General features: G+C 45.1%; 27 non-coding genes across 27 annotated transcripts; 22 read left to right on the top strand and 5 right to left on the bottom strand.

The window, feature by feature from the left end:
- Nucleotides 1–2713: 2713 nt before the first annotated feature.
- trnam-cau (transfer RNA methionine (anticodon CAU)) lies at nt 2714–2785 on the bottom strand. Its single transcript has one exon. It is a non-coding gene; the product is annotated as a tRNA-Met (tRNA).
- A 247-nt stretch (nt 2786–3032) lies between these two features.
- On the top strand, nt 3033–3114 carry trnal-uaa (transfer RNA leucine (anticodon UAA)). Its single transcript has one exon. It is a non-coding gene; the product is annotated as a tRNA-Leu (tRNA).
- Nucleotides 3115–3856: 742 nt separating this feature from the next.
- trnal-uaa (transfer RNA leucine (anticodon UAA)) lies at nt 3857–3938 on the top strand. Its single transcript has one exon. It is a non-coding gene; the product is annotated as a tRNA-Leu (tRNA).
- Nucleotides 3939–4687: 749 nt separating this feature from the next.
- trnal-aag (transfer RNA leucine (anticodon AAG)) lies at nt 4688–4769 on the top strand. Its single transcript has one exon. It is a non-coding gene; the product is annotated as a tRNA-Leu (tRNA).
- A 749-nt stretch (nt 4770–5518) lies between these two features.
- On the top strand, nt 5519–5600 carry trnal-aag (transfer RNA leucine (anticodon AAG)). Its single transcript has one exon. It is a non-coding gene; the product is annotated as a tRNA-Leu (tRNA).
- Nucleotides 5601–6029: 429 nt separating this feature from the next.
- On the bottom strand, nt 6030–6101 carry trnam-cau (transfer RNA methionine (anticodon CAU)). The gene has a single exon. It is a non-coding gene; the product is annotated as a tRNA-Met (tRNA).
- Nucleotides 6102–6349: 248 nt separating this feature from the next.
- Nucleotides 6350–6431, top strand: trnal-uag (transfer RNA leucine (anticodon UAG)). The gene has a single exon. It is a non-coding gene; the product is annotated as a tRNA-Leu (tRNA).
- A 735-nt stretch (nt 6432–7166) lies between these two features.
- trnal-aag (transfer RNA leucine (anticodon AAG)) lies at nt 7167–7248 on the top strand. The gene has a single exon. It is a non-coding gene; the product is annotated as a tRNA-Leu (tRNA).
- Nucleotides 7249–7995: 747 nt separating this feature from the next.
- Nucleotides 7996–8077, top strand: trnal-aag (transfer RNA leucine (anticodon AAG)). Its single transcript has one exon. It is a non-coding gene; the product is annotated as a tRNA-Leu (tRNA).
- A 424-nt stretch (nt 8078–8501) lies between these two features.
- Nucleotides 8502–8573, bottom strand: trnam-cau (transfer RNA methionine (anticodon CAU)). Its single transcript has one exon. It is a non-coding gene; the product is annotated as a tRNA-Met (tRNA).
- Nucleotides 8574–8821: 248 nt separating this feature from the next.
- On the top strand, nt 8822–8903 carry trnal-aag (transfer RNA leucine (anticodon AAG)). Its single transcript has one exon. It is a non-coding gene; the product is annotated as a tRNA-Leu (tRNA).
- A 427-nt stretch (nt 8904–9330) lies between these two features.
- Nucleotides 9331–9402, bottom strand: trnai-aau (transfer RNA isoleucine (anticodon AAU)). The gene has a single exon. It is a non-coding gene; the product is annotated as a tRNA-Ile (tRNA).
- A 246-nt stretch (nt 9403–9648) lies between these two features.
- trnal-uaa (transfer RNA leucine (anticodon UAA)) lies at nt 9649–9730 on the top strand. Its single transcript has one exon. It is a non-coding gene; the product is annotated as a tRNA-Leu (tRNA).
- A 749-nt stretch (nt 9731–10479) lies between these two features.
- On the top strand, nt 10480–10561 carry trnal-aag (transfer RNA leucine (anticodon AAG)). Its single transcript has one exon. It is a non-coding gene; the product is annotated as a tRNA-Leu (tRNA).
- Nucleotides 10562–11310: 749 nt separating this feature from the next.
- Nucleotides 11311–11392, top strand: trnal-aag (transfer RNA leucine (anticodon AAG)). Its single transcript has one exon. It is a non-coding gene; the product is annotated as a tRNA-Leu (tRNA).
- A 1580-nt stretch (nt 11393–12972) lies between these two features.
- On the top strand, nt 12973–13054 carry trnal-aag (transfer RNA leucine (anticodon AAG)). Its single transcript has one exon. It is a non-coding gene; the product is annotated as a tRNA-Leu (tRNA).
- A 427-nt stretch (nt 13055–13481) lies between these two features.
- trnai-aau (transfer RNA isoleucine (anticodon AAU)) lies at nt 13482–13553 on the bottom strand. The gene has a single exon. It is a non-coding gene; the product is annotated as a tRNA-Ile (tRNA).
- Nucleotides 13554–13801: 248 nt separating this feature from the next.
- trnal-aag (transfer RNA leucine (anticodon AAG)) lies at nt 13802–13883 on the top strand. The gene has a single exon. It is a non-coding gene; the product is annotated as a tRNA-Leu (tRNA).
- A 749-nt stretch (nt 13884–14632) lies between these two features.
- trnal-aag (transfer RNA leucine (anticodon AAG)) lies at nt 14633–14714 on the top strand. The gene has a single exon. It is a non-coding gene; the product is annotated as a tRNA-Leu (tRNA).
- A 749-nt stretch (nt 14715–15463) lies between these two features.
- trnal-aag (transfer RNA leucine (anticodon AAG)) lies at nt 15464–15545 on the top strand. The gene has a single exon. It is a non-coding gene; the product is annotated as a tRNA-Leu (tRNA).
- A 749-nt stretch (nt 15546–16294) lies between these two features.
- Nucleotides 16295–16376, top strand: trnal-uag (transfer RNA leucine (anticodon UAG)). Its single transcript has one exon. It is a non-coding gene; the product is annotated as a tRNA-Leu (tRNA).
- A 749-nt stretch (nt 16377–17125) lies between these two features.
- Nucleotides 17126–17207, top strand: trnal-aag (transfer RNA leucine (anticodon AAG)). Its single transcript has one exon. It is a non-coding gene; the product is annotated as a tRNA-Leu (tRNA).
- Nucleotides 17208–17954: 747 nt separating this feature from the next.
- Nucleotides 17955–18036, top strand: trnal-aag (transfer RNA leucine (anticodon AAG)). The gene has a single exon. It is a non-coding gene; the product is annotated as a tRNA-Leu (tRNA).
- Nucleotides 18037–18785: 749 nt separating this feature from the next.
- Nucleotides 18786–18867, top strand: trnal-uaa (transfer RNA leucine (anticodon UAA)). The gene has a single exon. It is a non-coding gene; the product is annotated as a tRNA-Leu (tRNA).
- Nucleotides 18868–19617: 750 nt separating this feature from the next.
- trnal-uaa (transfer RNA leucine (anticodon UAA)) lies at nt 19618–19699 on the top strand. Its single transcript has one exon. It is a non-coding gene; the product is annotated as a tRNA-Leu (tRNA).
- Nucleotides 19700–20447: 748 nt separating this feature from the next.
- Nucleotides 20448–20529, top strand: trnal-uaa (transfer RNA leucine (anticodon UAA)). The gene has a single exon. It is a non-coding gene; the product is annotated as a tRNA-Leu (tRNA).
- A 749-nt stretch (nt 20530–21278) lies between these two features.
- Nucleotides 21279–21360, top strand: trnal-uaa (transfer RNA leucine (anticodon UAA)). Its single transcript has one exon. It is a non-coding gene; the product is annotated as a tRNA-Leu (tRNA).
- Nucleotides 21361–21533: the final 173 nt, after the last annotated feature.

Raw genomic sequence — 21533 nt, 5'->3', positions numbered from 1 at the left:
AGTTTTTGGCGACCCTGAGCGGCTTACTTACACGAGGGAAAAGTTGCTGCGCATTGGGGAGTCTACGCTCGGTCTTTTTTCACCAGCACGCGAAAACCCACAAGGTTTTTCGGAGCTAATCGCGAGCGGAGCGGCTGCGCTGTACGGAGCATGGAAACGCCGCCGGAGGAGGGGGAAGAGAGCTCGTCAAGCTCCGGCAGCGCGGATTTCGAACCCCGCTCCCATCGATCCATCTTGCTAATCTACGATCTCTGCCAAACAAGATGGATGAACTTCTTCTCCTCACAAAGACCAACAAAACCTTTGCACGTTCTGCTGCGCTCTGCTTCACTGAAACCTGGCTCAGTGACCGCCACCCGGATTCCGCGCTACATCTACCCGGCTTCCGCCTTCTCCGAGCCGACCGCGACACGGAGCTATCAGGGAAATCGAAAGGTGGCGGGATTTGCTTCTATATCAACGAAGAATGGTGCACTGATGTCACGAAGCTCGACGCACACTGCAGCCCGGACCTGGAGTCGCTGTCTTTAAACTGCAAGCCATTCTACTCGCCACGTGAGTTCACCTCCTTTTTACTAATCGGTGTTTACATTGCGCCACAAGCTAACGCTAACACGGCGATACAAACGCTAGCCGAACAAGTAAACAAACTCGAACTAAAATACCCAGAGTCACCCCTGATAATTCTGGGCGATTTTAATAGAGCACATCTTAACCGTGAACTTCCCAGATATAAGCAGCACATCGACTGTTTCACCAGAGAAGGCAACATTCTAGACCACTGCTATACAACAATCAAAAATTCATACCGATCGGTCGCCCGTGCAGCATTGGGTCTTTCTGACCACAATTTAATCCACTTAATACCTACATACAGACAGAAACTCAAATGTGCTAAACCGGTTGTTAAGACAGTGAAAAAATGGACAGATGAAGCAAAACTAGCTCTACAAGAATGCTTAGACTGCACTGATTGGGGCGTCTTTGAAACTTCAACGGGCACACTGGATGAATACACAGACACTGTAACATCATACATCAGTTTCTGTGAGGACATGTGTGTACCAACGTAGTCCTTCCGCTCCTTCAACAATAACAAGCCATGGTTTACTCCCAAACTCAGGCAACTCAGGAAAGAGAAAGAGGCCGCATTTAGAAGTGGAGATCGGGCACTGTACAAACACGCCCGAAACCAATTGACAAAGGAAATTAACATCGCTAAGAGAAGCTATGCAGAGAGGCTGAAAAAACAGTTCTCTGCTAACGACTCTGCATCTGTATGGAATGGCCTGAAAGCAATCACTAACTATAGAATGCCATCCCCCCAAACAGTGAACAATAAGGGTCTTGCTAATGAACTAAACATGTTTTTCTGCCGATTTGAAAAGGACACCCCCATTTCCCACACACACCCACCTCTACCAGAAACTACTCTATCTACCCCTCCACCCTCTTTTTCTCCACTACAGATCCACGAACAGGACGTGAGACGGCTCTTCAAGCAGCAGAAGATCAAGAAAGCTGCGGGGCCCGACAAAGTGTCCCCCTCCTGCCTGAAAGTCTGCGCTGACCAGCTGGCTCCGGTCTTCACACAAATCTTCAACAGATCTCTGGAGCTGTGTGAGGTCCCATCCTGCTTCAAACAGTCTACCATCATCCCAGTTCCCAAGAAATCGGCAACATCGGAACTGAACGACTATAGGCCTGTCACCCTGACGTCTGTGGTCATGAAGTCCTTTGAACGCCTTGTGCTGAACCACCTAAAGAACGTCACCGGACCCCTGCTGGACCCTCTCCAGTTTGCCTACCGGGCAAACAGGTCTGTGGAAGACGCAGTCAACATAGGTCTGCACTACATCCTCGAGCACCTCGACAGCACAGGGACCTATGCAAGGATTCTGTTTGTGGATTTCAGCTCTGCGTTCAACACCATCATCCCAGAACTCCTCACCCCCAAACTTCTCCACCTCGGTGTGTCCCCTACGATCTGCCAGTGGATCCTCAGCTTCCTGACGGGACGGACACAACAGGTGAGACTGGGAGCAACAACATCATCAATACGCACCACCAGCACTGGAGCCCCACAGGGATGTGTCCTCTCTCCACTGCTCTTCTCTCTCTACACAAACGATTGCACCTCAACAGATCCAGCTGTCAAACTCATAAAGTTCGCAGACGACACCACGGTCATCGGTCTCATCAAAGACGGCGACGAGTCTGCGTACCGCCAACAAGTGGAGCAGCTGGAGCTCTGGTGCAGCCGACACAACCTCGGGCTGAACACGCTCAAGACTGTAAAGATGATCGTGGACTTCAGGAAACATTCTTCTCCACAGTTGCCCCTCACACTATCCAACTGCCCCGTGTCAACCGTCGAGACCTTCAAGTTCCTGGGAATCACAGTCTCCCAGGACATGAAGTGGGAAGTCAACACCATCTCCATCCTAAAAAGGGCCATGCGCACCAAATCCAGTAGACACTTAAACAGCTTCTTCCCTCTAGCCATTAACTCCTTAAACAGTCACTGACTTAGTCACTCTTCTTGTACTACAAATACTGCTACTGGTTGCTCTAAAATGGTTCAATGATTTGTTGTTTACGATGATACTAATGCAGCGTGTTATACCGGAGACAAATTCCTTGTGTGTTCTACATACTTGGCCAATAAAGATGATTCTGATTCTGACATAAAGATTCAACTGCAAAGTCCAGATAGCAGAGGATGGTTTCGATCCATCGACCTCTGGGTTATGGGCCCAGCACGCTACCGCTGCGCCACTCTGCTGCTGAATTCCAAGGCTCATTCATTGCTCTCAGCAGTTGACAAGGCTGACGACCGTACAAAATTGCAACTGGACAGTGATGGTTGCCTTTGAAGCAGTTTCGCCTCTTCACAAAGCAGGCTCTCTCACGTTATAAATAAGTGGAGCTCAGACAAAACTACACTGAATGTTAATGTGGCAACAATGCTCCCGAGGTGCCCCTAAATTTAAACTTGCCAACAAACTTCCATTGCGGAATGGCATTTCCCAGGTAGTGTGGCCGAGCGGTCAAAGGCGCTGGATTTAAGCTCCAGTCTCTCAGGAGGCGTGGGTTCAAATCCCACCACTGCCATTTCTTTATCAGATCTTGCCCAAATTTCTCAGTTACCCAGACAAACCTCTTGAGTGAAATCAAGGGCTGGTTTGGCACCAAGTGGAACCATTTGAATTTCTGTTTTTTTTTTTTCTCTTGCTGCCTTAAGGTATCAGGACCCATCAAAGTTCTTCCGGAAATTACTACATCTTTGCTTTTAAAACAAATCCAGACTGTAAACTTATCTGGTCACAAAACCTTGGATTCAGAATGACACAGGAGAAGGAACACTCATCTGTACTTTTTGAGCTAAGTGAACTGAGAAAGGCTAAATTGCCATGTGATGGAATTCCTGAGTAGACCATTCTCAAATTCAGCAAGACTAAAGTTCTTTTGAAGAGAACCTCAAAAAAGGAATTCTGTGGCTTGCTCAACATAAAGATTCAACTGCAAAGTCCAGATAGCAGAGGATGGTTTCGATCCATCGACCTCTGAGTTATGGGCCCAGCACGCTACCGCTGCGCCACTCTGCTGCTGAATTCCAAGGGCTCATTCATTGCTCTCAGCAGTTGACAAGGCTGACGACCGTACAAAATTGCAACTGGACAGTGATGGTTGCCTTTGAAGCAGTTTCGCCTCTTCACAAAGCAGGCTCTCTCACGTTATAAATAAGTGGAGCTCAGACAAAACTACACTGAATGTTAATGTGGCAACAATGCTCCCGAGGTGCCCCTAAATTTAAACTTGCCAACAAACTTCCATTGCGGAATGGCATTTCCCAGGTAGTGTGGCCGAGCGGTCAAAGGCGCTGGATTTAAGCTCCAGTCTCTCAGGAGGCGTGGGTTCAAATCCCACCACTGCCATTTCTTTGTCAGATCAGATCTTACCCAAATTTCTCCGTTACCCAGACAAACTTCTTGAGTGAAATCAAGGGCTGGTTTGGCACAAAGTGGAACCATTTGAATTTCTGGTTCTTCTTTTGTTCTCTTGCTGCCTTAAGGTATCAGGACCTTTCAGAGTTCTTCCGGAAATTACTACATCTTTGCCTTTCACAAAAATCCAGACAATAGACTTATCTGGTCACAAAACCTTGGATTCAGAATGATACTGCGGAAGGAAGACTCATGTGTACTTTTTGAGCTAAGTGAACTGAGAAAGGCTAAATTGCCATGTGATGGAATTCCTGAGTAGACCATTCTCAAATTCAGCAGGACTCAAGTTCTTTTGAAGAGAACCTCATAAAAGGAATTCTGTGGCTTGCTCAACATAAAGATTCAACTGCAAAGTCCAGATAGCAGAGGATGGTTTCTATCCATCAACCTCTGGGTTATGGGCCCAGCACGCTACCGCTACGCCACTCTTCTGCTGAATTCCAAGGGCTCATTCATTGTTCTCAGCAGTCGACAAGGCTGACGACCGTACAAAATTGCAACTGGACAGTGATGTTTGCCTTGGAAGCAGTTTCGCCTCTTCACAATGCAGGCTCTCTCACGTTATAAATGTGTGGAGCTCAGACAAAACTACACTGAATGTTAATGTGGCAACAATGCTCCCGAGGTGCCCCAAAATTTCAACTTGCCAACAAACTTCCAGTACCCGTAAGCTTTTCCCAGGTAGTGTGGCCGAGCGGTCAAAGGCGCTGGATTAAGGCTCCAGTCTCTAAGGAGGTGTGTGTTCAAATCCCACCACTGCCATTTCTTTGTCAGATCAGATCTTACCCAAAATTCTCAGTTACCCAGACAAACTTCTTGAGTGAAATCAAGGACTGGTTTGGCACCAAGTGGAACCATTTGAATTTCTGGTTCTTTTTTTGTTCTCTTGCTGCCTTAAGGTATCAGGACCTATCAAGGTTCTTCCGGAAAATACTACATCTTTGCCTTTCACACAAATACAGACTGTAAACTTATCTGGTCACAAAACCTTGGATTCAGAATGACACAGGAGAAGGAAGACTCATTTGTACTTTTTGAGCTAAGTGAACTGAGAAAGGCTATATTGCCATGTTACGGAATTCCTGAGTAGACCATTCTCAAATTCAGCAGGACTCAAGTTCTTTTGAAGAGAACCTCATAAAAGGAATTCTGTAGCTTGCTCAACATAAAGATTCAACTGCAAAGTCCAGATAGCAGAGGATGGTGTCGATCCATCGACCTCTGGGTTATGGGCCCAGCACGCTACCGCTGCGCCACTCTGCTGCTGAATTCCAAAGGCTCATTCATTGCTCTCAGCAGTTGACAAGGCTGACGACCGTACAAAATTGCAACTGGACAGTGATGTTTGCCTTGGAAGCAGTTTCGCCCCTTCTCAAAGCAGGCTCTCTCACATTGTAAATAAGTGGAGCTCAGACAAAACTACACTGAATGTTAATGTGGCAACAATGCTCCCGAGGTGCCCCAAAATTTCAACTTGCCAACAAACTTCCAGTGCCCGTAAGCTTTTCCTAGGTAGTGTGGCCGAGCGGTCAAAGGCGCTGGATTAAGGCTCCAGTCTCTAAGGAGGTGTGTGTTCAAATCCCACCACTGCCATTTCTTTGTCAGATCAGATCTTACCCAAAGTTCTCAGTTACCCAGACAAACTTCTTGAGTGAAATCAAGGGCTGGTTTGGCACCAAATGGAACCATTTGAATTTCTGGTTCTTTTTTTGTTCTCTTGCTGCCTTAAGGTATCAGGCTTCATCAAAGTTCTTCCGGAATTTACTACATCTTTGCCTTTCACACAAATACAGACTTTAAACTTATCTGGTCACAAAACCTTGGATTCAGAATGACACAGGAGAAGGAAGACTCATGTGTACTTTTTGAGCTAAGTGAACTGAGAAAGGCTACATTGCCATGTTACGGAATTCCTGAGTACACCATTCTTAAATTCAGCAGGACTCAAGTTCTTTTGAAGAGAACCTCATAAAAGGAATTCTGTAGCTTGCTCAACATAAAGATTCAACTGCAAAGTCCAGATAGCAGAGGATGGTTTCGATCCATCGACCTCTGGGTTATGGGCCCAGCACGCTACCGCTGCGCCACTCTGCTGCTGAATTCCAAGGGCTCATTCATTGCTCTCAGCAGTTGACAAGGCTGACGACCGTACAAAATTGCAACTGGACAGTGATGTTTGCCTTGGAAGCAGTTTCGCCTCTTCACAAAGCAGGCTCTCTCACGTTATAAATAAGTAGACCTCAGAAAAAACTACACTGAATGATGATGTGCCAACCATGCTCCCGAGGTGCCCCAAAATTTAAACTTGCCAACAAACTTCCATTCCGGAATAGAATTTTCCAGGTAGTGTGGCCGAGCGGTCAGAGGTGCTGGATTTAGGATCCAGTCTCTCAGGAGGTGTGGGTTCAAATCCCACCACTGCCATTTCTTTGTCAGATCAGATCTTGCCCAAATTTCTCAGTTACCCAGACAAACTTCTTGAGTGAAATCAAGGGCTGGTTTGGCACCAACTGGAACCATTTGAATTTCTGGTTCTTCTTTTGTTCTCTTGCTGCCTTAAGTTATCAGGACCTTTCAAAGTTCTTCCGGAAAATACTACATCTTTGCCTTTCACAAAAATCCAGACTATAGACTTATCTGGTCACAAAACCTTGGATTCAGAATGATACTGCGGAAGGAACACTCATGTTTACTTTTTGAGCTAAGTGAACTGAGAAAGGCTAAATTGCCATGTGACGGAATTCCTGAGTAGACCATTCTCAAATTCAGCAGGACTCAAGTTCTTTTGAAGAGAACCTCATAAAAGGAATTCTGTGGCTTGCTCAACATAAAGTCCAGATAGCAGATGATGGTTTCGATCCATCAACCTCTGGGTTATGGGCCCAGCACGCTACCGCTACGCCACTCTTCTGCTGAATTCCAAGGGCTCATTCATTGTTCTCAGCAGTCGACAAGGCTGATGACCGTACAAAATTGCAACTGGACAGTGATGTTTGCCTTGGAAGCAGTTTCGCCTCTTCACAATGCAGGCTCTCTCACGTTATAAATGTGTGGAGCTCAGACAAAACTACACTGAATGTTAATGTGGCAACAATGCTCCCGAGGTGCCCCAAAATTTCAACTTGCCAACAAACTTCCAGTAACCGTAAGCTTTTCCCAGGTAGTGTGGCCGAGCAGTCAAAGGTGCTGGATTAAGGCTCCAGTCTCAAAGGAGGTGTGGGTTCAAATCCCACCACTGCCATTTCTTTGTCAGATCAGATCTTACCCAAATTTCTCAGTTACCCAGACAAACTTCTTGAGTGAAATCAAGGGCTGGTTTGGCACCAAGTGGAACCATTTGAATTTCTGGTTCTTTTTTTGTTCTCTTGCTGCCTTAAGGTATCAGGACCTATCAAAGTTCTTCCGGAAATTACAACATCTTTGCCTTTAAAACAAATCCAGACTAAACTTATCCGGTCACAAAACCTTGGATTCAGAATGACACAGGAGAAGGAAGACTCATTTGTACTTTTTGAGCTAAGTGAACTGAGAAAGGCTAAATTGCCATGTTTGAGAATTCCTGAGTAGACCATTCTCAAATTAAGCAGGACTCAAGTTCTTTTGAAGAGAACCTCATAAAAGGACTTCAGTGGCTTGCTCAACATAAAGATTCAACTGCAAAGTCCAGATAGCAGAGGATGGGTTCGATCCATCGACCTCTGGGTTATGGGCCGAGCAAGCTATCGCTGCGCCAGTCTGCTGCTAAATTCCAAGGGCTCATTCATTGCTCTCAGCAGTCGACAAGGCTGACGACCGTACAAAATTGCAACTGGACAGTGATGTTTGCCTTGGAAGCAGTTTCGCCTCTTCACAATGCAGGCTCTCTCATGTTATAAATAAGTGGAGCTCAGACAAAACTACACTGAATGTTAATGTGGCAACAATGCTCCCGAGGTGCCCCAAAATTTCAACTTGCCAACAAACTTCCAGTGCCCGTAAGCTTTTCCTAGGTAGTGTGGCCGAGCGGTCAAAGGCGCTGGATTAAGGCTCCAGTCTCTAAGGAGGCGTGGGTTCAAATCCCACCACTGCCATTTCTTTGTCAGATCTTACCCAAAGTTCTCAGTTACCCAGACAAACTTCTTGAGTGAAATCAAGGGCTGGTTTGGCACCAAGTGGAACCATTTGAATTTCTGGTTCTTTTTTTGTTCTCTTGCTGCCTTAAGCTATCAGGACCTATCAAGGTTCTTCCGGAAATTACTACATCTTTGCCTTTCACACAAATACAGACTGTAAACTTATCTGGTCACAAAACCTTGGATTCAGAATGACACAGGAGAAGGAAGACTCATGTGTACTTTTTGAGCTAAGTGAACTGAGAAAGGCTATAGTGCCATGTTACGGAATTCCTGAGTAGACCATTCTTAAATTCAGCAGGACTCAAGTTCTTTTGAAGAGAACCTCATAAAAGGAATTCTGTAGCTTGCTCAACATAAAGATTCAACTGCAAAGTCCAGATAGCAGAGGATGGTTTCGATCCATCGACCTCTGGGTTATGGGCCCAGCACGCTACCGCTGCGCCACTCTGCTGCTGAATTCCAAGGGCTCATTCATTGCTCTCAGCAGTTGACAAGGCTGACGACCGTACAAAATTGCAACTGGACAGTGATGTTTGCCTTGGAAGCAGTTTCGCCCCTTCACAAAGCAGGCTCTCTCACGTTATAAATCAGTGGAGCTCAGACAAAACTACACTGAATGTTAATGTGGCAACAATGCTCCCGAAGTGCCCCTAAATTTAAACTTGCCAACAAACTTCCAGTACCCGTTAGCTTTTCCCAGGTAGTGTGGCCGAGCGGTCAAAGGCGCTGGATTAAGGCTCCAGTCTCTAAGGAGGTGTGGGTTCAAATCCCACCACTGCCATTTCTTTGTCAGATCAGATCTTACCCAAATTTCTCAGTTACCCAGACAAACTTCTTGAGTGAAATCAAGGGCTGGTTTGGCACCAAGTGGAACCATTTGAATTTCTGGTTCTTTTTATGTTCTCTTGCTGCCTTAAGGTATCAGGACCTATCAAAGTTCTTCCGGAAATTACAACATCTTTGCCTTTAAAACAAATCCAGACTAAACTTATCTTGTCACAAAACCTTGGATTCAGAATGACACAGGAGAAGGAAGACTCATTTGTACTTTTTGAGCTAAGTGAACTGAGAAAGGCTAAATTGCCATGTTTGAGAATTCCTGAGTAGACCATTCTCAAATTCAGCAGGACTCAAGTTCTTTTGAAGAGAACCTCATAAAAGGAATTCAGTGGCTTGCTCAACATAAAGATTCAACTGCAAAGTCCAGATAGCAGAGGATGGGTTCGACCCATCGACCTCTGGGTTATTGGCCCAGCACGCTACCGCTGCGCCACTCTGCTGCTGATTTCCAAGGGCTCATTCATTGCTCTCAGCAGTTGACAAGGCTGACGACCGTACAAAATTGCAACTGGACAGTGATGGTTGCCTTTGAAGCAGTTTCGCCTCTTCACAAAGCAGGCTCTCTCACGTTATAAATCAGTGGAGCTCAGACAAAACTACACTGAATGTTAATGTGGCAACAATGCTCCCAGTGCCCCTAAATTTAAACTTGCCAACAAACTTCCAGTACCCGTAAGCTTTTCCCAGGTAGTGTGGCCGAGCGGTCAAAGGCGCTGGATTTAAGCTCCAGTCTCTCAGGAGGCGTGGGTTCAAATCCCACCACTGCCATTTCTTTGTCAGATCAGATCTTACCCAAATTTCTCCGTTACCCAGACAAACTTCTTGAGTGAAATCAAGGGCTGGTTTGGCACAAAGTGGAACCATTTGAATTTCTGGTTCTTCTTTTGTTCTCTTGCTGCCTTAAGGTATCAGGACCTTTCAGAATTCTTCCGGAAATTACTACATCTTTGCCTTTCACAAAAATCCAGACAATAGACTTATCTGGTCACAAAACCTTGGATTCAGAATGATACTGCGGAAGGAAGACTCATGTGTACTTTTTGAGCTAAGTGAACTGAGAAAGGCTAAATTGCCATGTGATGGAATTCCTGAGTAGACCATTCTCAAATTCAGCAGGACTCAAGTTCTTTTGAAGAGAACCTCATAAAAGGAATTCTGTGGCTTGCTCAACATAAAGATTCAACTGCAAAGTCCAGATAGCAGAGGATGGTTTCGATCCATCAACCTCTGGGTTATGGGCCCAGCACGCTACCGCTACGCCACTCTTCTGCTGAATTCCAAGGGCTCATTCATTGTTCTCAGCAGTCGACAAGGCTGACGACCGTACAAAATTGCAACTGGACAGTGATGTTTGCCTTGGAAGCAGTTTCGCCTCTTCACAATGCAGGCTCTCTCACGTTATAAATGTGTGGAGCTCAGACAAAACTACACTGAATGTTAATGTGGCAACAATGCTCCCGAGCTGCCCCAAAATTTCAACTTGCCAACAAACTTCCAGTACCCGTAAGCTTTTCCCAGGTAGTGTGGCCGAGCGGTCAAAGGCGCTGGATTAAGGCTCCAGTCTCTAAGGAGGTGTGTGTTCAAATCCCACCACTGCCATTTCTTTGTCAGATCAGATCTTACCCAAAATTCTCAGTTACCCAGACAAACTTCTTGAGTGAAATCAAGGACTGGTTTGGCACCAATTGGAACCATTTGAATTTCTGGTTCTTTTTTTGTTCTCTTGCTGCCTTAAGGTATCAGGACCTATCAAGGTTCTTCCGGAAAATACTACATCTTTGCCTTTCACACAAATACAGACTGTAAACTTATCTGGTCACAAAACCTTGGATTCAGAATGACACAGGAGAAGGAAGACTCATTTGTACTTTTTGAGCTAAGTGAACTGAGAAAGGCTATTTTGCCATGTTACGGAATTCCTGAGTAGACCATTCTCAAATTCAGCAGGACTCAAGTTCTTTTGAAGAGAACCTCATAAAAGGAATTCTGTAGCTTGCTCAACATAAAGATGCAACTGCAAAGTCCAGATAGCAGAGGATGGTGTCGATCCATCGACCTCTGGGTTATGGGCCCAGCACGCTACCGCTGCGCCACTCTGCTGCTGAATTCCAAAGGCTCATTCATTGCTCTCAGCAGTTGACAAGGCTGACGACCGTACAAAATTGCAACTGGACAGTGATGTTTGCCTTGGAAGCAGTTTCGCCCCTTCTCAAAGCAGGCTCTCTCACATTGTAAATAAGTGGAGCTCAGACAAAACTACACTGAATGTTAATGTGGCAACAATGCTCCCGAGGTGCCCCAAAATTTCAACTTGCCAACAAACTTCCAGTGCCCGTAAGCTTTTCCTAGGTAGTGTGGCCGAGCGGTCAAAGGCGCTGGATTAAGGCTCCAGTCTCTAAGGAGGCGTGGGTTCAAATCCCACCACTGCCATTTCTTTGTCAGATCAGATCTTACCCAAAGTTCTCAGTTACCCAGACAAACTTCTTGAGTGAAATCAAGGGCTGGTTTGGCACCAAATGGAACCATTTGAATTTCTGGTTCTTTTTTTGTTCTCTTGCTGCCTTAAGGTATCAGGCTTCATCAAAGTTCTTCCGGAATTTACTACATCTTTGCCTTTCACACAAATACAGACTTTAAACTTATCTGGTCACAAAACCTTGGATTCAGAATGACACAGGAGAAGGAAGACTCATGTGTACTTTTTGAGCTAAGTGAACTGAGAAAGGCTACATTGCCATGTTACGGAATTCCTGAGTACACCATTCTTAAATTCAGCAGGACTCAAGTTCTTTTGAAGAGAACCTCATAAAAGGAATTCTGTAGCTTGCTCAACATAAAGATTCAACTGCAAAGTCCAGATAGCAGAGGATGGTTTCGATCCATCGACCTCTGGGTTATGGGCCCAGCACGCTACCGCTGCGCCACTCTGCTGCTGAATTCCAAGGGCTCATTCATTGCTCTCAGCAGTTGACAAGGCTGACGACCGTACAAAATTGCAACTGGACAGTGATGTTTGCCTTGGAAGCAGTTTCGCCTCTTCACAAAGCAGGCTCTCTCACGTTATAAATAAGTAGACCTCAGAAAAAACTACACTGAATGATGATGTGCCAACCATGCTCCCGAGGTGCCCCAAAATTTAAACTTGCCAACAAACTTCCATTCCGGAATAGAATTTTCCAGGTAGTGTGGCCGAGCGGTCAGAGGTGCTGGATTTAGGCTCTAGTCTCTCAGGAGGTGTGGGTTCAAATCCCACCACTGCCATTTCTTTGTCAGATCAGATCTTGCCCAAATTTCTCAGTTACCCAGACAAACTTCTTGAGTGAAATCAAGGGCTGGTTTGGCACCAACTGGAACCATTTGAATTTCTGGTTCTTCTTTTGTTCTCTTGCTGCCTTAAGTTATCAGGACCTTTCAAAGTTCTTCCGGAAAATACTACATCTTTGCCTTTCACAAAAATCCAGACTATAGACTTATCTGGTCACAAAACCTTGGATTCAGAATGATACTGCGGAAGGAACACTCATGTTTACTTTTTGAGCTAAGTGAACTGAGAAAGGCTAAATTGCCATGTGACGGAATTCCTGAGTAGACCATTCTCAAATTCAGCAGGACTCAAGTTCTTTTGAAGAGAACCTCATAAAAGGAATTCTGTGGCTTGCTCAACATAAAGATTCAACTGCAAAGTCCAGATAGCAGAGGATGGTTTCGATCCATCAACCTCTGGGTTATGGGCCCAGCACGCTACCGCTACGCCACTCTTCTGCTGAATTCCAAGGGCTCATTCATTGTTCTCAGCAGTCGACAAGGCTGATGACCGTACAAAATTGCAACTGGACAGTGATGTTTGCCTTGGAAGCAGTTTCGCCTCTTCACAATGCAGGCTCTCTCACGTTATAAATGTGTGGAGCTCAGACAAAACTACACTGAATGTTAATGTGGCAACAATGCTCCCGAGGTGCCCCAAAATTTCAACTTGCCAACAAACTTCCAGTACCCGTAAGCTTTTCCCAGGTAGTGTGGCCGAGCAGTCAAAGGTGCTGGATTAAGGCTCCAGTCTCTAAGGAGGTGTGGGTTCAAATCCCACCACTGCCATTTCTTTGTCAGATCAGATCTTACCCAAATTTCTCAGTTACCCAGACAAACTTCTTGAGTGAAATCAAGGGCTGGTTTGGCACCAAGTGGAACCATTTGAATTTCTGGTTCTTTTTTTGTTCTCTTGCTGCCTTAAGGTATCAGGACCTATCAAAGTTCTTCCGGAAATTACAACATCTTTGCCTTTAAAACAAATCCAGACTAAACTTATCCGGTCACAAAACCTTGGATTCAGAATGACACAGGAGAAGGAAGACTCATTTGTACTTTTTGAGCTAAGTGAACTGAGAAAGGCTAAATTGCCATGTTTGAGAATTCCTGAGTAGACCATTCTCAAATTAAGCAGGACTCAAGTTCTTTTGAAGAGAACCTCATAAAAGGACTTCAGTGGCTTGCTCAACATAAAGATTCAACTGCAAAGTCCAGATAGCAGAGGATGGGTTCGATCCATCGACCTCTGGGTTATTGGCCCAGCACGCTACCGCTGCGCCACTCTGCTGCTGATTTCCAAGGGCTCATTCATTGCTCTCAGCAGTTGACAAGGCTGACGACCGTACAAAATTGCAACTGGACAGTGATGGTTGCCTTTGAAGCAGTTTCGCCTCTTCACAAAGCAGGCTCTCTCACGTTATAAATCAGTGGAGCTCAGACAAAACTACACTGAATGTTAATGTGGCAACAATGCTCCCGAGGTGCCCCTAAATTTAAACTTGCCAACAAACTTCCAGTACCCGTAAGCTTTTCCCAGGTAGTGTGGCCGAGCGGTCAAAGGCGCTGGATTAAGGCTCCAGTCTCTAAGGAGGCGTGGGTTCAAATCCCACCACTGCCATTTCTTTGTCAGATCAGATCTTACCCAAATTTCTCAGTTACCCGGACAAACTTCTTGAGTGAAATCAAGGGCTGGTTTGGCACAAAGTGGAACCATTTGAATTTCTGGTTCTTCTTTTGTTCTCTTGCTGCCTTAAGGTATCAGGACCTTTCAGAGTTCTTCCGGAAATTACTACATCTTTGCCTTTCACAAGAATCCAGACTATAGACTTATGTGGTCACAAAACCATGGATTCAGAATGATACTGGGGAAGGAAGACTGATGTGTACTTTTTGAGCTAAGTGAACTGAGAAAGGCTAAATTGCCATGTGACGGAATTCCTGAGTAGACCATTCTCAAATTCAGCAGGACTCAAGTTCTTTTGAAGAGAACCTCATAAAAGGAATTTTGTGGCTTGCTCAACATAAAGATTCAACTGCAAAGTCCAGATAGCAGAGGATGGTTTCGATCCATCGACCTCTGGGTTATGGGCCCAGCACGCTACCGCTGCGCCACTCTGCTGCTGAATTCCAAGGGCTCATTCATTGTTCTCAGCAGTTGACAAGGCTGACGACCGTACAAAATTGCAACTGGACAGTGATGGTTGCCTTTGAAGCAGTTTCGCCTCTTCACAAAGCAGGCTCTCTCACGTTATAAATCAGTGGAGCTCAGACAAAACTACACTGAATGTTAATGTGGCAACAATGCTCCCGAGGTGCCCCAAAATTTCAACTTGCCAACAAACTTCCAGTACCCGTAAGCTTTTCCCAGGTAGTGTGGCCGAGCGGTCAAAGGCGCTGGATTAAGGCTCCAGTCTCTAAGGAGGTGTGTGTTCAAATCCCACCACTGCCATTTCTTTGTCAGATCAGATCTGATCCTAAATTCTCAGTTACCCAGACAAACTTCTTGAGTGAAATCAAGGACTGGTTTGGCACCAAGTGGAACCATTTGAATTTCTGGTTCTTTTTTTGTTCTCTTGCTGCCTTAAGGTATCAGGACCTATCAAAGTTCTTCCGGAAAATACTACATCTTTGCCTTTCACACAAATACAGACTGTAAACTTATCTGGTCACAAAACCTTGGATTCAGAATGACACAGGAGAAGGAAGACTCATTTTTACTTTTTGAGCTAAGTGAACTGAGAAAGGCTATATTGCCATGTTACGGAATACCTGAGTCAACCATTCTCAAATTCAGCAGGACTCAAGTTCTTTTGAAGAGAACCTCATAAAAGGAATTCTGTAGCTTGCTCAACATAAAGATTCAACTGCAAAGTCCAGATAGCAGAGGATGGTGTCGATCCATCGACCTCTGGGTTATGGGCCCAGCACGCTACCGCTGCGCCACTCTGCTGCTGAATTCCAAAGGCTCATTCATTGCTCTCAGCAGTTGACAAGGCTGACGACCGTACAAAATTGCAACTGGACAGTGATGTTTGCCTTGGAAGCAGTTTCGCCCCTTCTCAAAGCAGGCTCTCTCACATTGTAAATAAGTGGAGCTCAGACAAAACTACACTGAATGTTAATGTGGCAACAATGCTCCCGAGGTGCCCCAAAATTTCAACTTGCCAACAAACTTCCAGTGCCCGTAAGCTTTTCCTAGGTAGTGTGGCCGAGCGGTCAAAGGCGCTGGATTAAGGCTCCAGTCTCTAAGGAGGCGTGGGTTCAAATCCCACCACTGCCATTTCTTTGTCAGATCAGATCTTACCCAAAGTTCTCAGTTACCCAGACAAACTTCTTGAGTGAAATCAAGGGCTGGTTTGGCACCAAATGGAACCATTTGAATTTCTGGTTCTTTTTTTGTTCTCTTGCTGCCTTAAGGTATCAGGCTTCATCAAAGTTCTTCCGGAATTTACTACATCTTTGCCTTTCACACAAATACAGACTGTAAACTTATCTGGTCACAAAACCTTGGATTCAGAATGACACAGGAGTAGGAAGACTCATGTGTACTTTTTGAGCTAAGTGAACTGAGAAAGGCTAAATTGCCATGTTACGGAATTCCTGAGTAGACCATTCTTAAATTCAGCAGGACTCAAGTTCTTTTGAAGAGAACCTCATAAAAGGAATTCTGTAGCTTGCTCAACATAAAGATTCAACTGCAAAGTCCAGATAGCAGAGGATGGTTTCGATCCATCGAACTCTGGGTTATGGGCCCAGCACGCTACCGCTGTGCCACTCTGCTGCTGAATTCCAAGGGCTCATTCATTGCTCTCAGCAGTTGACAAGGCTGACGACCGTACAAAATTGCAACTGGACAGTGATGTTTGCCTTGGAAGCAGTTTCGCCTCTTCACAAAGCAGGCTCTCTCACGTTATAAATAAGTAGACCTCAGAAAAAACTACGCTGAATGATGATGTGCCAACCATGCTCCCGAGGTGCCCCAAAATTTAAACTTGCCAACAAACTTCCATTCCGGAATAGAATTTTCCAGGTAGTGTGGCCGAGCGGTCAGAGGTGCTGGATTTAGGCTCCAGTCTCTCAGGAGGTGTGGGTTCAAATCCCACCACTGCCATTTCTTTGTCAGATCAGATCTTACCCAAATTTCTCAGTTACCCAGACAAACTTCTTGAGTGAAATTAAGGGCTGGTTTGGCACCAAGTGGAACCATTTGAATTTCTGGTTCTTTTTTTGTTCTCTTGCTGCCTTAAGGTATAAGGACCTTTCAGAGTTCTTCCGGAAATTACTACATCTTTGCCTTTCACAAAAATCCAGACTATAGACTTATCTGGTCACAAAACCTTGGATTCAGAATGATACTGCGGAAGGAAGACTCATGTGTACTTTTTGAGCTAAGTGAACTGAGAAAGGCTAAATTGCCATGTGATGGAATTCCTGAGTAGACCATTCTAAAATTCAGCAGGACTCAAGTTCTTTTGAAGAGAACCTCATAAAAGGAATTCTGTGGCTTGCTCAACATAAAGATTCAACTGCAAAGTCCAGACAGCAGAGGATGGTTTTGATCATTTGACGTCTGGGTTATGGGCCTAGCAAGCTATCGCTGCGCCAGTCTGCTGCTAAATTCCAAGGGCTCATTCATTGCTCTCAGCAGTCGACAAGGCTGACGACCGTACAAAATTGCAACTGGACAGTGATGTTTGCCTTGGAAGCAGTTTCGCCTCTTCACAAAGCAGGCTCTCTCACGTTATAAATAAGTGGAGCTCAGACAAAACTACACTGAATGTTAATGTGGCAACAATGCTCCCGAAGTGCCCCTAAATTTAAACTTGCCAACAAACTTCCAGTACCCGTAAGCTTTTCCCAGGTAGTGTGGCCAAGCGGTCAAAGGCGCTGGATTAAGGCTCCAGTCTCTAAGGAGGTGTGGGTTCAAATCCCACCACTGCCATTTCTTTGTCAGATCAGATCTTACCCAAATTTCTCAGTTACCCAGACAAACTTCTTGAGTGAAATCAAGGGCTGGTTTGGCACCAAGTGGAACCATTTGAATTTCTGGTTCTTTTTATGTTCTCTTGCTGCCTTAAGGTATCAGGACCTATCAAAGTTCTTCCGGAAATTACAACATCTTTGCCTTTAAAACAAATCCAGACTAAACTTATCTTGTCACAAAACCTTGGATTCAGAATGACACAGGAGAAGGAAGACTCATTTGTACTTTTTGAGCTAAGTGAACTGAGAAAGGCTAAATTGCCATGTTTGAGAATTCCTGAGTAGACCATTCTCAAATTCAGCAGGACTCAAGTTCTTTTGAAGAGAACCTCATAAAAGGAATTCAGTGGCTTGCTCAACATAAAGATTCAACTGCAAAGTCCAGATATCAGAGGATGGGTTCGATTCATCGACCTCTGGGTTATTGGCCCAGCACGCTACCGCTGCGCCACTCTGCTGCTGATTTCCAAGGGCTCATTCATTGCTCTCAGCAGTTGACAAGGCTGACAACCGTACAAAATTGCAACTGGACAGTGATGGTTGCCTTTGAAGCAGTTTCGCCTCTTCACAAAGCAGGCTCTCTCACGTTATAAATTAGTGGAGCTCAGACAAAACTACACTGAATGTTAATGTGGCAACAATGCTCCCGAGGTGCCCCTAAATTTAAACTTGCCAACAAACTTCCAGTACCCGTAAGCTTTTCCCAGGTAGTGTGGCCGAGCGGTCAAAGGCGCTGGATTAAGGCTCCAGTCTCTAAGGAGGCGTGGGTTCAAATCCCACCACTGCCATTTCTTTGTCAGATCAGATCTTACCCAAATTTCTCAGTTACCCAGACAAACTTCTTGAGTGAAATCAAGGGCTGGTTTGGCACAAAGTGGAACCATTTGAATTTCTGGTTCTTCTTTTGTTCTCTTGCTGCCTTAAGGTATCAGGACCTTTCAGAGTTCTTCCGGAAATTACTACATCTTTGCCTTTCACAAGAATCCAGACTATAGACTTATGTGGTCACAAAACCATGGATTCAGAATGATACTGCGGAAGGAAGACTGATGTGTACTTTTTGAGCTAAGTGAACTGAGAAAGGCTAAATTGCCATGTGACGGAATTCCTGAGTAGACCATTCTCAAATTCAGCAGGACTCAAGTTCTTTTGAAGAGAACCTCATAAAAGGAATTCAGTGGCTTGCTCAACATAAAGATTCAACTGCAAAGTCCAGATAGCAGAGGATGGTTTCGATCCATCGACCTCTGGGTTATGGGCCCAGCACGCTACCGCTGCGCCACTCTGCTGCTGAATTCCAAGGGCTCATTCATTGCTCTCAGCAGTTGACAAGGCTGACGACCGTACAAAATTGCAACTGGACAGTGATATTTGCCTTGGAAGCAGTTTCGCCTCTTCACAAAGCAGGCTCTCTCACGTTATAAATCAGTAGACCTCAGACAAAACTACACTGAATGATGATGTGCCAACCATGCTCCCGAGGTGCCCCAAAATTTAAACTTGCCAACAAACTTCCATTGCGGAATAGCATTTCCCAGGTAGTGTGGCCGAGCGGTCAAAGGCGCTGGATTTAAGCTCCAGTCTCTCAGGAGGCGTGGGTTCAAATCCCACCACTGCCATTTCTTTGTCAGATCAGATCTTGCCCAAATTTCTCTGTTACCCAGACAAACTTCTTGAGTGAAATCAAGGGCTGGTTTGGCACAAAGTGGAACCATTTGAATTTCTGGTTCTTCTTTTGTTCTCTTGCTGCCTTAAGGTATAAGGACCTTTCAGAGTTCTTCCGGAAATTACTACATCTTTGCCTTTCACAAAAATCCAGACTATAGACTTATCTGGTCACAAAACCTTGGATTCAGAATGATACTGCGGAAGGAAGACTCATGTGTACTTTTTGAGCTAAGTGAACTGAGAAAGGCTAAATTGCCATGTGATGGAATTCCTGAGTAGACCATTCTAAAATTCAGCAGGACTCAAGTTCTTTTGAAGAGAACCTCATAAAAGGAATTCTGTGGCTTGCTCAACATAAAGATTCAACTGCAAAGTCCAGACAGCAGAGGATGGTTTTGATCATTTGACGTCTGGGTTATGGGCCTAGCAAGCTATCGCTGCGCCAGTCTGCTGCTAAATTCCAAGGGCTCATTCATTGCTCTCAGCAGTCGACAAGGCTGACGACCGTACAAAATTGCAACTGGACAGTGATGTTTGCCTTGGAAGCAGTTTCGCCTCTTCACAAAGCAGGCTCTCTCACGTTATAAATAAGTGGAGCTCAGACAAAACTACACTGAATGTTAATGTGGCAACAATGCTCCCCGAGGTGCCCCTAAATTTAAACTTGCCAACAAACTTCCATTGCGGAATGGCATTTCCCAGGTAGTGTGGCTGAGTGGTCAAAGGCGCTGGATTTAAGCTCCAGTCTCTCCGGAGGCGTGGGTTCAAATCCCACCACTGCCATTTCTTTGTCAGATCAGATCTTGCCCAAATTTCTCAGTTACCCAGACAAACCTCTTGAGTGAAATCAAGGGCTGGTTTGGCACCAAGTGGAACCATTTGAATTTCTTTTTTTTTTTTTCTCTCTTGCTGCCTTAAGGTATCAGGACCCATCAAAGTTCTTCCGGAAATTACTACATCTTTGCTTTTAAAACAAATCCAGACTGTAAACTTATCTGGTCACAAAACCTTGGATTCAGAATGACACAGGAGAAGGAACACTCATCTGTACTTTTTGAGCTAAGTGAACTGAGAAAGGCTAAATTGCCATGTGATGGAATTCCTGAGTAGACCATTCTCAAATTCAGCAAGACTAAAGTTCTTTTGAAGAGAACCTCAAAAAAGGAATTCTGTGGCTTGCTCAACATAAAGATTCAACTGCAAAGTCCAGATAGCAGAGGATGGTTTCGATCCATCGACCTCTGGGTTATGGGCCCAGCACGCTACCGCTGCGCCACTCTGCTGCTGAATTCCAAGGGCTCATTCATTGCTCTCAGCAGTTGACAAGGCTGACGACCGTACAAAATTGCAACTGGACAGTGATATTTGCCTTGGAAGCAGTTTCGCCTCTTCACAAAGCAGGCTCTCTCACGTTATAAATCAGTAGACCTCAGAAAAAACTACACTGAATGATGATGTGCCAACCATGCTCCCGAGGTGCCCCAAAATTTAAACTTGCCAACAAACTTCCATTGCGGAATGGCATTTCCCAGGTAGTGTGGCCGAGCGGTCAAAGGCGCTGGATTTAAGCTCCAGTCTCTCAGGAGGCGTGGGTTCAAATCCCACCACTGCCATTTCTTTGTCAGATCAGATCTTGCCCAAATTTCTCTGTTACCCAGACAAACTTCTTGAGTGAAATCAAGGGCTGGTTTGGCACAAAGTGGAACCATTTGAATTTCTGGTTCTTCTTTTGTTCTCTTGCTGCCTTAAGGTATAAGGACCTTTCAGAGTTCTTCCGGAAATTACTACATCTTTGCCTTTCACAAAAATCCAGACTATAGACTTATCTGGTCACAAAACCTTGGATTCAGAATGATACTGCGGAAGGAAGACTCATGTGTACTTTTTGAGCTAAGTGAACTGAGAAAGGCTAAATTGCCATGTGATGGAATTCCTGAGTAGACCATTCTAAAATTCAGCAGGACTCAAGTTCTTTTGAAGAGAACCTCATAAAAGGAATTCTGTGGCTTGCTCAACATAAAGATTCAACTGCAAAGTCCAGACAGCAGAGGATGGTTTTGATCATTTGACGTCTGGGTTATGGGCCTAGCAAGCTATCGCTGCGCCAGTCTGCTGCTAAATTCCAAGGGCTCATTCATTGCTCTCAGCAGTCGACAAGGCTGACGACCGTACAAAATTGCAACTGGACAGTGATGTTTGCCTTGGAAGCAGTTTCGCCTCTTCACAAAGCAGGCTCTCTCACGTTATAAATAAGTGGAGCTCAGACAAAACTACACTGAATGTTAATGTGGCAACAATGCTCCCGAGGTGCCCCTAAATTTAAACTTGCCAACAAACTTCCATTGCGGAATGGCATTTCCCAGGTAGTGTGGCTGAGTGGTCAAAGGCGCTGGATTTAAGCTCCAGTCTCTCAGGAGGCGTGGGTTCAAATCCCACCACTGCCATTTCTTTGTCAGATCAGATCTTGCCCAAATTTCTCAGTTACCCAGACAAACCTCTTGAGTGAAATCAAGGGCTGGTTTGGCACCAAGTGGAACCATTTGAATTTCTGTTTTTTTTTTTTCTCTTGCTGCCTTAAGGTATCAGGACCCAACAAAGTTCTTCCGGAAATTACTAC

Source organism: Hippocampus guttulatus, chromosome 2 (assembly GCF_054856545.1).
Source record: "Hippocampus guttulatus isolate MCC_2025c chromosome 2, RoL_Hgut_1.0, whole genome shotgun sequence".
In the NCBI taxonomy this organism is placed as follows: domain Eukaryota; kingdom Metazoa; phylum Chordata; class Actinopteri; order Syngnathiformes; family Syngnathidae; genus Hippocampus; species Hippocampus guttulatus.
Note: the sequence above shows the minus strand (reverse complement) of the source record. Positions and strands in the feature narration are given on the sequence as shown.